General features: G+C 38.2%; 1 long non-coding RNA gene across 1 annotated transcript; it reads left to right on the top strand.

Annotated features, from left to right (window-relative positions):
- Window positions 1-545: 545 nt before the first annotated feature.
- LOC140654926 (uncharacterized) lies at window positions 546-9,975 on the top strand. Its single transcript, XR_012043570.1, has 3 exons — window positions 546-576; window positions 8,581-8,653; window positions 9,890-9,975. It is a non-coding gene; the product is annotated as an uncharacterized lncRNA (long non-coding RNA).
- The last annotated feature ends 1,606 nt before the right edge of the window (window positions 9,976-11,581 follow it).

The raw sequence follows: 11,581 nt of genomic DNA, 5'->3' as shown, positions 1-11,581 counted from the left end.
AGGAATTAGAAAATAATCCTCTGCTGAGCATCTGCTCCCCAATAGAACAAAGTGGGGCAGAGAAAAGACACCAAAACAAGGAAATGTAATTTGAGCTGTTTAGTCTCCTGAAACTAAGTGTAGATATGTCTTTAGTCTTCTTTTATTTCTAGCCCTTTTTTTTTCTGCTGTGATATTCCTGCAGCTAATTCCATTTCTCTCCCCAAACATTGTGACATCATGATGGTCACAAAGGGAATGGATGGGCACACCTACACTGCACTGTGCTGTAGAAAGCAATATAGCTACAGCAGCATGGAGCTGTATACTTACAGGGCTGGATTCCCTCCAGAAGGTAAGAGAGCTCATTTAAATTTAGCTCCAGGATCTATATTTTACTTTACACTGTTCTATGACAGAAGATAAACCTAGCACACCCTGCTGGGATTAACATGGTTGATAATCAGGCATTTCTGTAACATTATCAGCCCAATCTAAAAGTTTCATTGTAGGAACTAGAAGATTTGTGAGTTCAAGCTGGAAAGAGCAAAGACTGGGAAGAAATGAAAAGGACAGCCTGATCTCTGAGCTACAACTGTGAGTACTTGGGAAGTGAATTCAATGCACCAAGTTTGACCTGAAATGAAGATTATCCTTGTGCTTACTGGGACTCTGCTGCGTGATGATTTTGCATTACGTTGTTCACCATACAGAGAAACATGGTAATTCTTAACTCCTCCTGAAAGGAAATCACTGTATTAGGATGCTAGGAGCACAGCACTGGAATGTGCACTTCCAGTAACTCATTCATTAGCACTGAACATCCAGAGAAGGAATATGCTCACTGCACGCTGACAAACTCAGACCATTTGGCAGGTTCTGAGGCTTTTCGCGGGTTGGCATTGTGACATGGGCTGAGCTTTTAACCTTGCCCACAACATTAATAATATTTAAATTGAAAGAATACATACTCCAAGCAGGGCATGTTCCCAAGTTTGTGCCAAGATCTAAGCCATGCTGTACCTCAGGACTCTGAGCGCTGGAGTGCTTATTAATTTTTCCCTGTAATTCTTAATAAAATTGTATTGCAGCGCGCAAGCAACAAGGGCCTCTTTGATAATTTACCCTCTGCAAGTTCAAATCCATGTTAGTGAAGGGAACTGTCTGCCTTATATTTCAAAAGTAATGAATTCAAATTCTGTTGGGATTGTAATTTTATTGGAAATTCTGCATATCTTATCTTGTTATTATTTCTGGGTCAAATGGATCATTATATTGATTGATCAACACTTAATTTGTTATTATCTATAAGTACTCAGCAAATAATGAAAATACCCTGTCTCTTTGTTAAAGAATGAACAAGAGACAGTATTAGGTTACTTTTTTAATTAATTTTTTGCATACATGTAGATCAAGCTTGTATATCTCTGGAGCTTTGGCTGGCCACTCAGACATCTGGCAGGAAAAGCTGAGTAGTAAAATAATTCATATATATAGTAAAGCCTGCATTTTTACCAGTGTTCACTGTAAAAATAAACAACATGCAGGGTAGTAGGGTTTATGATAATGCTGTAAGTTAATGATCTTGAGCACAGCAACAAACTTTTGATGTTGCCATACTAATCAGGCATTTCTGTAGCTTAATCAGCTCCATCTAAATATCAAAAATCATGCAGCTCCATTCTAGGAACTAGAAGGTCTGTACTTTCTAGCTGGAAAGAGGAGAGACTGGGAATTTAGTTATATCTATTTATTTATTGATTTATGGTACTTCCTTTTTTAAAGTTACAACTGATTCTTCTGGATTTGTTAAGCACATTTTCTCATAACTTCCACTAACTGACATCCCATACAATGTAGAAGAGAGAGAAGCACTGAAACACAGCACTCAGTACATGTAATGTATGTGTACATATATATTATACCATTAGTTACAAGTCTTGAGGGAAAGACACTGGACCTTATTTTCAAACATGCTTAGTGCATACAAATCAAATCGAAGCTTATAAAAGCTGAAAAAATTCATGTTTCTGAAAATTGGGACCATTTTTCCCAGTGTGAGTAACCAGCATCTATCTTTAAGAAAACCTATAAATTAATAGTTCTGTGTCTCAGCTTGCCTAACTACTGTCTAAAGTAGGAATACTCTTGCCATGATATAGAGCAGATAAAAAGATATTATTTTTTCTGTCACAGTCATCTTACATGGACCGGAGTTAGAGGCATTATAGATTAAAATTATTGTTTTATATATTTTATCAATAATGCAGTAATTGTCAGGCATATCAGTACATATCATGTATTTTTTTCTACTGAGCAGGTCTACAAGTGTGCTCAAATTATACCACAACAGGTTGCTCATGAACAGCAGCACCAATAAATGTAGTGGTTTTGCACATTGTATCGCAATTACCAAATACCTCTGCACCAAAACAACTCACTGTTCCTCTCTGAGTGTATTCCATGATGTGCTTGCATGTGGAACTTATAATTACTTCATATGTCTCATAAATCCCTCCACAGTATCCTTGACTAATTACAAGTGGGCAAGCTAACTTATTGTGGCTGGCGCTGAACTACCCACAGACTGGCCAGCTGAGAGGCCAATAGTCAACAGGACTGTTAAATTCTCAGTTGAAACCTTTCTTCCATGGAAGCACTAATTTGGCTCTTTCTTTACTACCCAGCTGCCGGTTTTCATGAAACTTATGGCAGACATTATATCCTTACAGTTTCTACAGTTTTGGCCCCTCCTTAAAGGAGGGGAACAGACAGATGGACAAAAGAGCGAACAGTGCAATGTTATGTATTTATCCTTTGAAAACCACGGTATAATGATATATAAAACTTCACTCACAAAGTTATGAAATATCAAACAACGCTCACAAAGTTACGTGACAAACACCACTCACAAAGTTATGAAATACCTTATAAATATGAAATATCTTATAAATATAAAATATGAAACTGATTTATGCCAATAATCTCTTCAAGCACTAATGTTTATCTAATGGATTCAGCTACCAAAAATTATTGCATATGCTACAGAAAGCATTATAATTTGGGATTCACCTGTGCCATTATATCAAAGCTAAAATTATTCCATGAGACTTTGGAACATTCCATGTTGGTTGATACTACGTGCTTTTAACTAAAAGCTTCTCCTTTCACTTTACATCAACAGAAGTGGAACAATTAATGCTTCAAAATACAAGAGAGGCTTTTGTTCTTGTTTAAATTTTTGTACCTTAGCTTGAAAGGTATCTTGAGCTCCTTTGAAGTTTTCCTTTAATATACTGCACCCAAACCACTTCTTTGTAAGAGCCTCATTTAACTTTTACATTTTAAAGATCTTTCAATGCAAGCCCAAATGTAACAAAAGAAAGTGATAATTGTTGAAACAGGCAGAGTTGTTGAATAGTGTAGACACTGAATCTTATGGAAGGCACATCCTGGAAGCATCTTGTGCAACTCTGGCTCTGGTGTATAGCTGGCAGATAGGTCAGATCACATAGAATTTGCTTCATGCTCTAGACTAATGTTTTCTTCAATTATTAATCAAGTTTAATAATTCACAGAGACCCCAGTTCCACAGAGCTCGTGTGGCCCCTTGCAGAGATCCCCACTCGCTGCCAGTGGCATTCCCTCAGAGGTCTGTTTCTGCAATTCTCAGATGCAGGGCTAAATGCCAATTCTCTATGAAGTCAATGGTTAGACTTCTATAGATTGAACTGAGCATTGGATTGGACTGTATATTCTTCGATAAAGGATTGAGTTTTCTCCTGTCTGCATTTGAAAACAGCTACCGCCCAGCTGATGGTAACAAGAACAACAACTGAAATGCTGATTTCAGATTTCAGTGAAGCCACTTAGGACTGCAGGCAGAAGGTCAAGACAGTAAACACTGAGGAGTGCAGGATTGTTTGCAATTAATCCTGATACTGCCCTGGCACTCCCAGTGACTATATAGTGGTATTCATGCCCAACAGCCAAGTAGAGTATTTAGTAGAGCCTGCAGAAGTTGTGAATATTTTCATACTCCTATTTAAGTCCCTGAATTCCTTGTGAGTAATTCCTGATAGTCAGTGTACAATGTATTTAATTTACTGTATTAGAAATTTGCCATTTCAGATTTTTGATGACTGCCTGGCTTTGAGGCTCTGATGCTGTCATCAGACTCCATCACGAGTGAGCAAATATTGATGTCATACTGTGGTTTATGAGCCACAAGCTCATCATGCCTACATTTCTGCTTGGTTTTGTGCTTCTACCAGTATTGTGGGAACTCACATGCCATTTCAGACCTTTGACAGTCTAATTCTCATGCACCATAATTTTTTTTTTCTTTCTGAACTGGGGCAGATGTCCCTTTCTGTAATAACTTAATTAACACTTTGGAATAATGATGCATTAATTAATGCCAGATTACAATGGAAATGCTACAGAATTACACTTTATATCAACATTAATGCAAAATGAGTTCCTCCTGGATAATATTTCTTACAGAGAATACAAAAAGAGATAATACTAATTAGGCCATCAATTTAAATTTACCATAATTTCAGTCCATGTCACTTATCTGTTCTCTAGCACAAAACCTTCTGTTCTACCATACACTTTTTGCTGCATTGATATCAGTATGGCAGCCAGACTAGGAGTAATTTCCTAATGTGCATTCTTATACATTATAGTCCACTCCTGTACTATAATCATAGGTTTGGTGCCTGCGTTGTGAAGGATTGAACATTAAAAATCAGGTAGAGGCTTAATAATGTTCTGACGTAGATCTTCTGTGGGTAGAGAAACTTCACTAGCAAAAAAATACCCTCACCAGAGGCACAGGATTTTGTATTGTGCATGGCACACTATTAAACTGTAGCACACAGTTCAGGTTATTCTAATTCTTCCTGGCATGGCCCAAATTTGCTGCTGCAAATGCAACATCTGCAAAGTCATTATTTTGTGAGCATTAGTATTTTAACTGCTTCATACCAGAATGTGAGACAAATAAGAAACCAAGGTTTCTGTTCCCAAGTAGCTTCAGTCTCAGTAGTATATTCCCAGTTCCAAGAATAAAATGGTTTATTTAAAGCATGTCTGATCTCACTTGCACTTTGGTGCTTTTTTCTTTATATGACCATCACCTAGATGCTGCCTCTTGTGCAGGCAAGAAAAGAGGATTAAAAAGATAATTCTGAAATGCAAAGCATGAAAAAAATTTAGCAGAGATGATTCAATTTCAATGCACATCCAACAAAGCTTTGCTTTCCTCTCCTCTCCGTCTCCCCTCCTGACTCTCTGGCAGTCTGTGTGGAACCTGCTAGGTCGTCAGAATTTCAGGCTCCTTGCTCTTCAGCAACCTGTGTCGAAGACCAACAGAGAGTCAAGTCACTAGAGGCCAGGCAGGCTGGCTTGCAAGCACTGATGTTCATTTGGAATTCCCAAGGTGTACAGGGAGTTAGCTGCACTTCAGTCCAAAATATGTAATGAAAAGTAGTCAGGGACCTGGAAGTCTTGGCTGTACCAGCACGCTCGGAGTTTGAAAGTTCTTCACCCACCATGAAGAACTTTGTTTGGAAATTATCAAAGGAGTTTTTTTTATTTTCCAGAATGCAATTTTTCAGAATTTTCTGCATGATGAATTTTAACATATTTGGGGATTTTTATTCCACGTACAAACAACACCAAATTTTGAAATTCCCTCTGAAACAAACTCTCTGCACAGCTCTAGTTGCTTTCTTCAACACTGAAATAGCCTTCTTTATAGAAGATTCTGCTCAGTAGATTTTAATTGTATGCTTTTATACTAGACATTTGTATTAATTTTTTTGTATAAAATCGAATCATTTAGTTCAACACAGAAAATGCTGATGCCCTTGTAGAATGTTTTTGCCAACAAGGGGATTTCAAAAGGCATTGCCCACTCAGCAGATCAGATCAGGAGACAATAGTTGTGAGGAACTACAGAGTAGTGACAGAGTTCAAAGAAAACAAAACCCCACATGGATGGTCCTGCTTTATGGAAAAAAGTTTCAGCCTGGATATAGCTCAGGAAATTCTTTTGCTGGCACGTTGTGTATCTTCCAGAGAGAGCCATTCTTTTTTTATAGACATTTTGAGTGAAATGTGTGTCATGTAAAGAACAAGCAACTTGTATCCAGTTAAATGACATTGGCAGTAAAACAGGAGTTGTGTGGGATTTGACCATCACAAATCTACACGGTATTCTGCACCAGAATGAATTTCACACATTGTACTTTGGCTTTAGCATACTGCTTTCTCTGGAGAGTACCATTCTGGTCTTTCTACCACATGGGCAAATTGAGTTAATGCAATGGCTCTTCTCTTTTGCAGAATTTATTTGGAATTTAGAAAAGGTCAGATATGTAAATCTGTGTGATTTGTTTTATGAAACTACCTCTTTATTTGGGACAGTTCACTATAACTGGCCATCACTGCCCAGGACTGCTAAAAGAATATGTAGTTAGGAGTAATGAAGTGAGCAGATTTTGAAAATATGAAGAAAAGTTATTTTCTGAGGAGCTATCTATTAGATAGTGGAACAGACTTTTTGGAGAACTACAGTAAGCCCTCATCATTAGATGGGCTTATAACTCAGTGCAGAGTAGACAATGTACTAGAAAAAGTATGGTAACTACATGGACTGAACTGATGTTGATCCCAATGTTCTGGAATTAAGAAATCTCACAAAACTTTTCTATCTCTAACTTCTGTGAGGACTGGCAAAGAAGGGCTTTTGTAGATCAGGACGCAAGCAAGTCTAGTAAAACAGCCTTGCACTGAGGAAAAATTTGCTCTGTGCCAATCTACACTGTGCTTTCCCATCTCAAGTGCTATTAATCCCTTACTTTCACAAGCAATGAAGTATGTTCAGAAAAATGTAAAGAAAAAAAAGTGAAGATTATTTTTAGATTTTATATGTAACATCAACTAGAAACTAATTGGATTAAATATTTTAGTTCAAAAATAGCACTCTTTTCCAGACTTTTTGTTTAGGTTGCCAGTTTTAAATACATGTTTTTCTCTGTTTAAGTCTTCATATTGTATTTTTTTCTCATTAAGTTATACGGTCTCAAAATGGAGAACTTTTCAGCTTAATTTTTTAGATTATCTTAACCCTTCATTGCTAAGAATGGTATCATGGAGATACAAATAAAATATTTTAGCTGGACAGCTATCTGATGGGGCTGTGTTTAGCTGAAAGTACAAATGAATATCTACAGGGTATGGAAATAGGGTCAGATGCCTCCCTTGAAGATGATATCTTTATGGAACATAAAAATCTAAATGTGCAGATGTCAGAGTTAAGTTCAAGTATTTTAGTACCCACATATTTACATACTAGGTTTTGTTTCTGGCACATTTCCAGCCTTAAATCAGATGTGGAATACTTGTAAGGTGGTGACTGATAGAGGATTTCAACAGCTTTTCAATTTTAACTTTACATTTAAGGCTTCTGGAGGACATCCTTCTTCTATGACAGCACCAATACATTGGTAACACCTGCCTCTTTCCAGTTGATCACACCTGTTGACACTTATGTGCATTAACAAATCAACTAATAACCTTCTTCTGGTTCTCTTTTTCATCTGTGTTAGTACTGGTAGCTCTGTGCATAGAGAATTATGATATACAATGTATTCCTTGTTTAAATGGATTTTATTGAGTGCCAAACCTATTTCTGGTCATATTCCTTAATGATACCTCTAACTCAGAAAGGGTAATTCTAAGCAAAGAAAACTTTTTCACAGATATATGTAACTTTTGAATAATTCCATCCCCAGACTGTCCTATGAGTTATATGCATTTAAATTTTGTCCCAGAATAGTAGGACAGTTCATGTTCATATCAACTCTCTGTATTTATGTCTCTGAAAGAGAAAAGCCCTAAAAAAGCTGACTTTGAAGGTTCTGCTGGTAGCCAGAAAACATGGTACCCTTACCACAGTGCTGCATGTTGGAGCACAACACAAATTATACCAAGCTAATTCCAGAGGGGATAATCCACAAGGAGTGGGGCAGCATCATAAGAGGTTACTAGCTTGGATTCTGAAAGCAAGAGAGCCACAATCAAGTGATGCTGCACCTGAGCTAATACATCCTCCATCCTGACGGTGGTAATTAATCAGGGACAGCACCGCACTGATGATGCTCTGCTACATCCCGTTCTGCTGCTTGGTACATCCAAGTGTGGTTACAACTAGTTCAGAAACATTGCACAGATGTTTGTCAAAGCCAAGACAAATATTACTATCACCAGAGGTCAAAGCCAAGACAAATAGTAGTATCACCAGAGTTACATGCTCAGATTTTACTGGTGAAAATTTTAAAAATCACTACTCAGGCACATTAATCAGAGCTATACTACATAGATTGGCTAGTGACTATTGAACATTTGAAATATCTAAGTTCAAAGGCAATGAGTAAAAACTGTAACAATTGGAGAATGTTGAATAAATTCAAAGAAATCATGATCACCTCATGGATATTTAGTAAACAATAGTTTTCTAAGTTATTTGCTATGCATTGTTTATTCACCTCTAATAAGTATCATACAGTATAAACGGTATTTTTATTTCAGCTCCTAGAACATAAAAAAATCTGTGGAAGCTAGTTGAGTTTTGCAAGCATATCTGAATGGCGAATCAACTGAGGTAAGTTGGAGTTTATGTCCCTGAACATATTGTACGATCAGTGGATAAGGCAGGGTTTAAATATAGATTGAAAACCACAGGGTTTTAAGTATCTAGGAATATTTTACCTTATGGAGTTAAGTCTACAACTAAGCTTAACAAAGAGGTAATGTGAAATACAGTGAAAAAAATAATTGCTGGGTGGTCTCTGCCACATACTGTATCGTGTGGTGGAAAAGGCTGAGAGCCATAAGAAAGATATTGGGACCAAACCTGACATGCTGTATACATTAAACATCTTACTATTTACCTTCTGAGAAAAGTTCTTTAAGGAACTCGTGGGTTTGTTAACAAAAACTTTATGGCATTATAGGAAGCCCAAAATCTGGGATGAAAATGCTAGTGTTAGCCAAACCTTTAGGTGGAGCAAATTTTCCAGAGTTACAAAAATATTATTTTTTTGTGAAGCCAAGGAATGGATACCATGTAAGTGGATCTCAGCCCATTTGGATAGCCTTTGAAAAAGCACAAACATTACTTTTTCATTTGTCCTCATTAACAATGGTGAACTGAAAAGAGCTGAATGCAGTACTGAAAGCCATGGTAAGTAGATTTTGAATCATAAAGAAAATGCAGGGGAAAATGCAAGGGAAAATACAAAATGAAAAGAAGGGAAGTCCTATGAAACAAAATGAGTGTAAGATTTGTTTGTTTTCTTGATTTTTTTTTTTATTCTTAAGTGTCAGGGCCCAGAGGGCACCACCAGGCCTCACTGGCCCAGATCAGCCTCCTCGGGGCTCCCTCACCCTGCCCACAGACAGGACCCCATTTCAGCCTGCAGGGCCAACAGCCCTGCCTCAGCAACACCACAGTAGGGCCCATCTCCAGCTCCCCACAGCCCTGCCCTGCCCGGCCATGGGCCCCACTTGAGCCAGGCCCACCCACAGGCCCACATCCTGGCCCAGCCTTGGCCCATCCCTGTCCCCAGGGAGATGCCTGATGCCTGGGGCTGGGGCTGCCCACGGTGTCCCTGACCTGCCCCTCTCCTGTCTGGGGTTGGGACGGGCCCTGGCTGCCAGGCCCTGCCCTGCCATCCCGTGGGGCCTCCACGCTGCCGGCCCCATGGAGGCCTCGGCCTGCGCAGAGCCCCAGTGTTAAACAATAAAGCAGGAGGGCTGCATGTGGTAGTGTTACAGAATACGTCAGACCCACGGGATGGTGTCTGTTTCTTTCTCATCTCCTTGTAAAACTGTGTAGGCTCAGACTGGGACTTCAAACGTGTGCAGTCGCAGCCTTCCTGCAGACGGTGAGAGAAGTCCTGCGGAAACCTCTCTGCTTCTCCACTAGGACTAATACAGAGGCAATGTAAGTAAAACATAGACTTCTGCTAATTTCTAAGGGATTTGAGTCAAGCCCCTTAACTATATACATTATGTTCTCCCCTCCTCTCTGCTCGCTTCAATCTCCTCAAAATTACAACTCATAGCTTAATGAATAAGCACTATAGCCTTAAATACTGAAGGGAGGCGATGGAGGAAGATTACAAAGTGAATGCAAGGAAGGAGTTCTAGTGTGCTGCCTTATTCCTGCTGCTTTATTTTTGATTAATGGAACAATAAACACCAATGAGAACTGCTAGGGATAACTCAAGAGATGTGGACAGATGCTTGTCTTGTGGCTCTCCAAAGGGCATTTACTACCTTAAAATTTTGGTTGAGGGTTGGTGGGTCTATTCCATTTGTATGGGTATCCAATTACAACTCAAATATTTGCACTTGACAGCAGTTTTAGACTACATAGTTAAATGAAAAATGAACCAAATGCAGTACATACTTTAATAACAATCACTCTTAAGAGAATTTTTTGAAGAACAACTTCTGACCCACCAGGATTATTAAACATCCCATAGCATTTTTTGTAAGATTAGTCACAGTGTCTTTCTGAAACTCAATTTATATTATTACATTCTGCCTCCATAAATCGCCGTACAGTATCAACTGAATATAGTATTCTTCTGTCACGTATTGTTGTAGAAAGTTAAAAAGCTGTCATGTTCCACTTCAGAAATGGATCCACTTTGCTAGAATGTAATACAGTTCTATTACAAGATTTGGGATTTTTTGTTGTTTTACAATCCAGTACATTTGCAAGAGAATCCATTATTTTTTCAGTGCTTCTTGGTGTCCTCATCTGCATCAATGAATATAGAAATTGTAAGTATTAGTATTTTGCAAAGGCACTAATTTCCAGAGATTGTCCCCTAGGACTGTCCACAAAAGAAGGAAAACCATACGTTTCCATTTGCAAATGTGCCTAAGTGCATGTACCAGCAAAGAACCAAGTTTCTAATTTTTCAAAACCTCTCTTTATTTCAAAAGCAATGACTACATTCTAGATGAAGGTCCCAAAAAGCATGATTATTTACTTAATACATTTTGTTTCTTGGCAAGTCTTGCAGGTGAGGCAATAAATGTCACTCCTTCCTTTTACTCAATATCAAGCAAGCAGATCATTTTCCTTCTTTAAGTCTTATCTTTTGAGTGAAAGGAGAGCCAGTAGCCCTGCTCCTCTTGATTATTATGTATCTCATTATATGTTTGCCAGAATGGGGATATAAACCTAGTGCTCTATCCAGATTTAAGTGTGAATAATTACATTCTGCCTACCTAAATTCCCACTGCAATTTCATTTAGGTACAGTATATTTCTTCATTTCCTGCTCTCGGGCCTGTTCTGGCATCTATTGAAGTTAATGGAAAGTTCTCAAAGACTTTGGTGAAGGAAAATGTCCATAAACTATGGTGTAATTCTGTTGTGGTATTAAACAGCTTGAGTTGACATAAGTGGGAGTCTGTATCTTATTATAAATTGCTTGCACTGTACATCTTTACCAGTTTGGAAAACTCTTCACATCTCATCGACATTATGTGTATATTCAAGATATAATGAA

This window comes from Ciconia boyciana, chromosome 7 (genome assembly GCF_034638445.1).
Source record: "Ciconia boyciana chromosome 7, ASM3463844v1, whole genome shotgun sequence".
Classification (NCBI taxonomy): domain Eukaryota; kingdom Metazoa; phylum Chordata; class Aves; order Ciconiiformes; family Ciconiidae; genus Ciconia; species Ciconia boyciana.
This window is presented reverse-complemented; position numbering and strand designations above follow the sequence as displayed.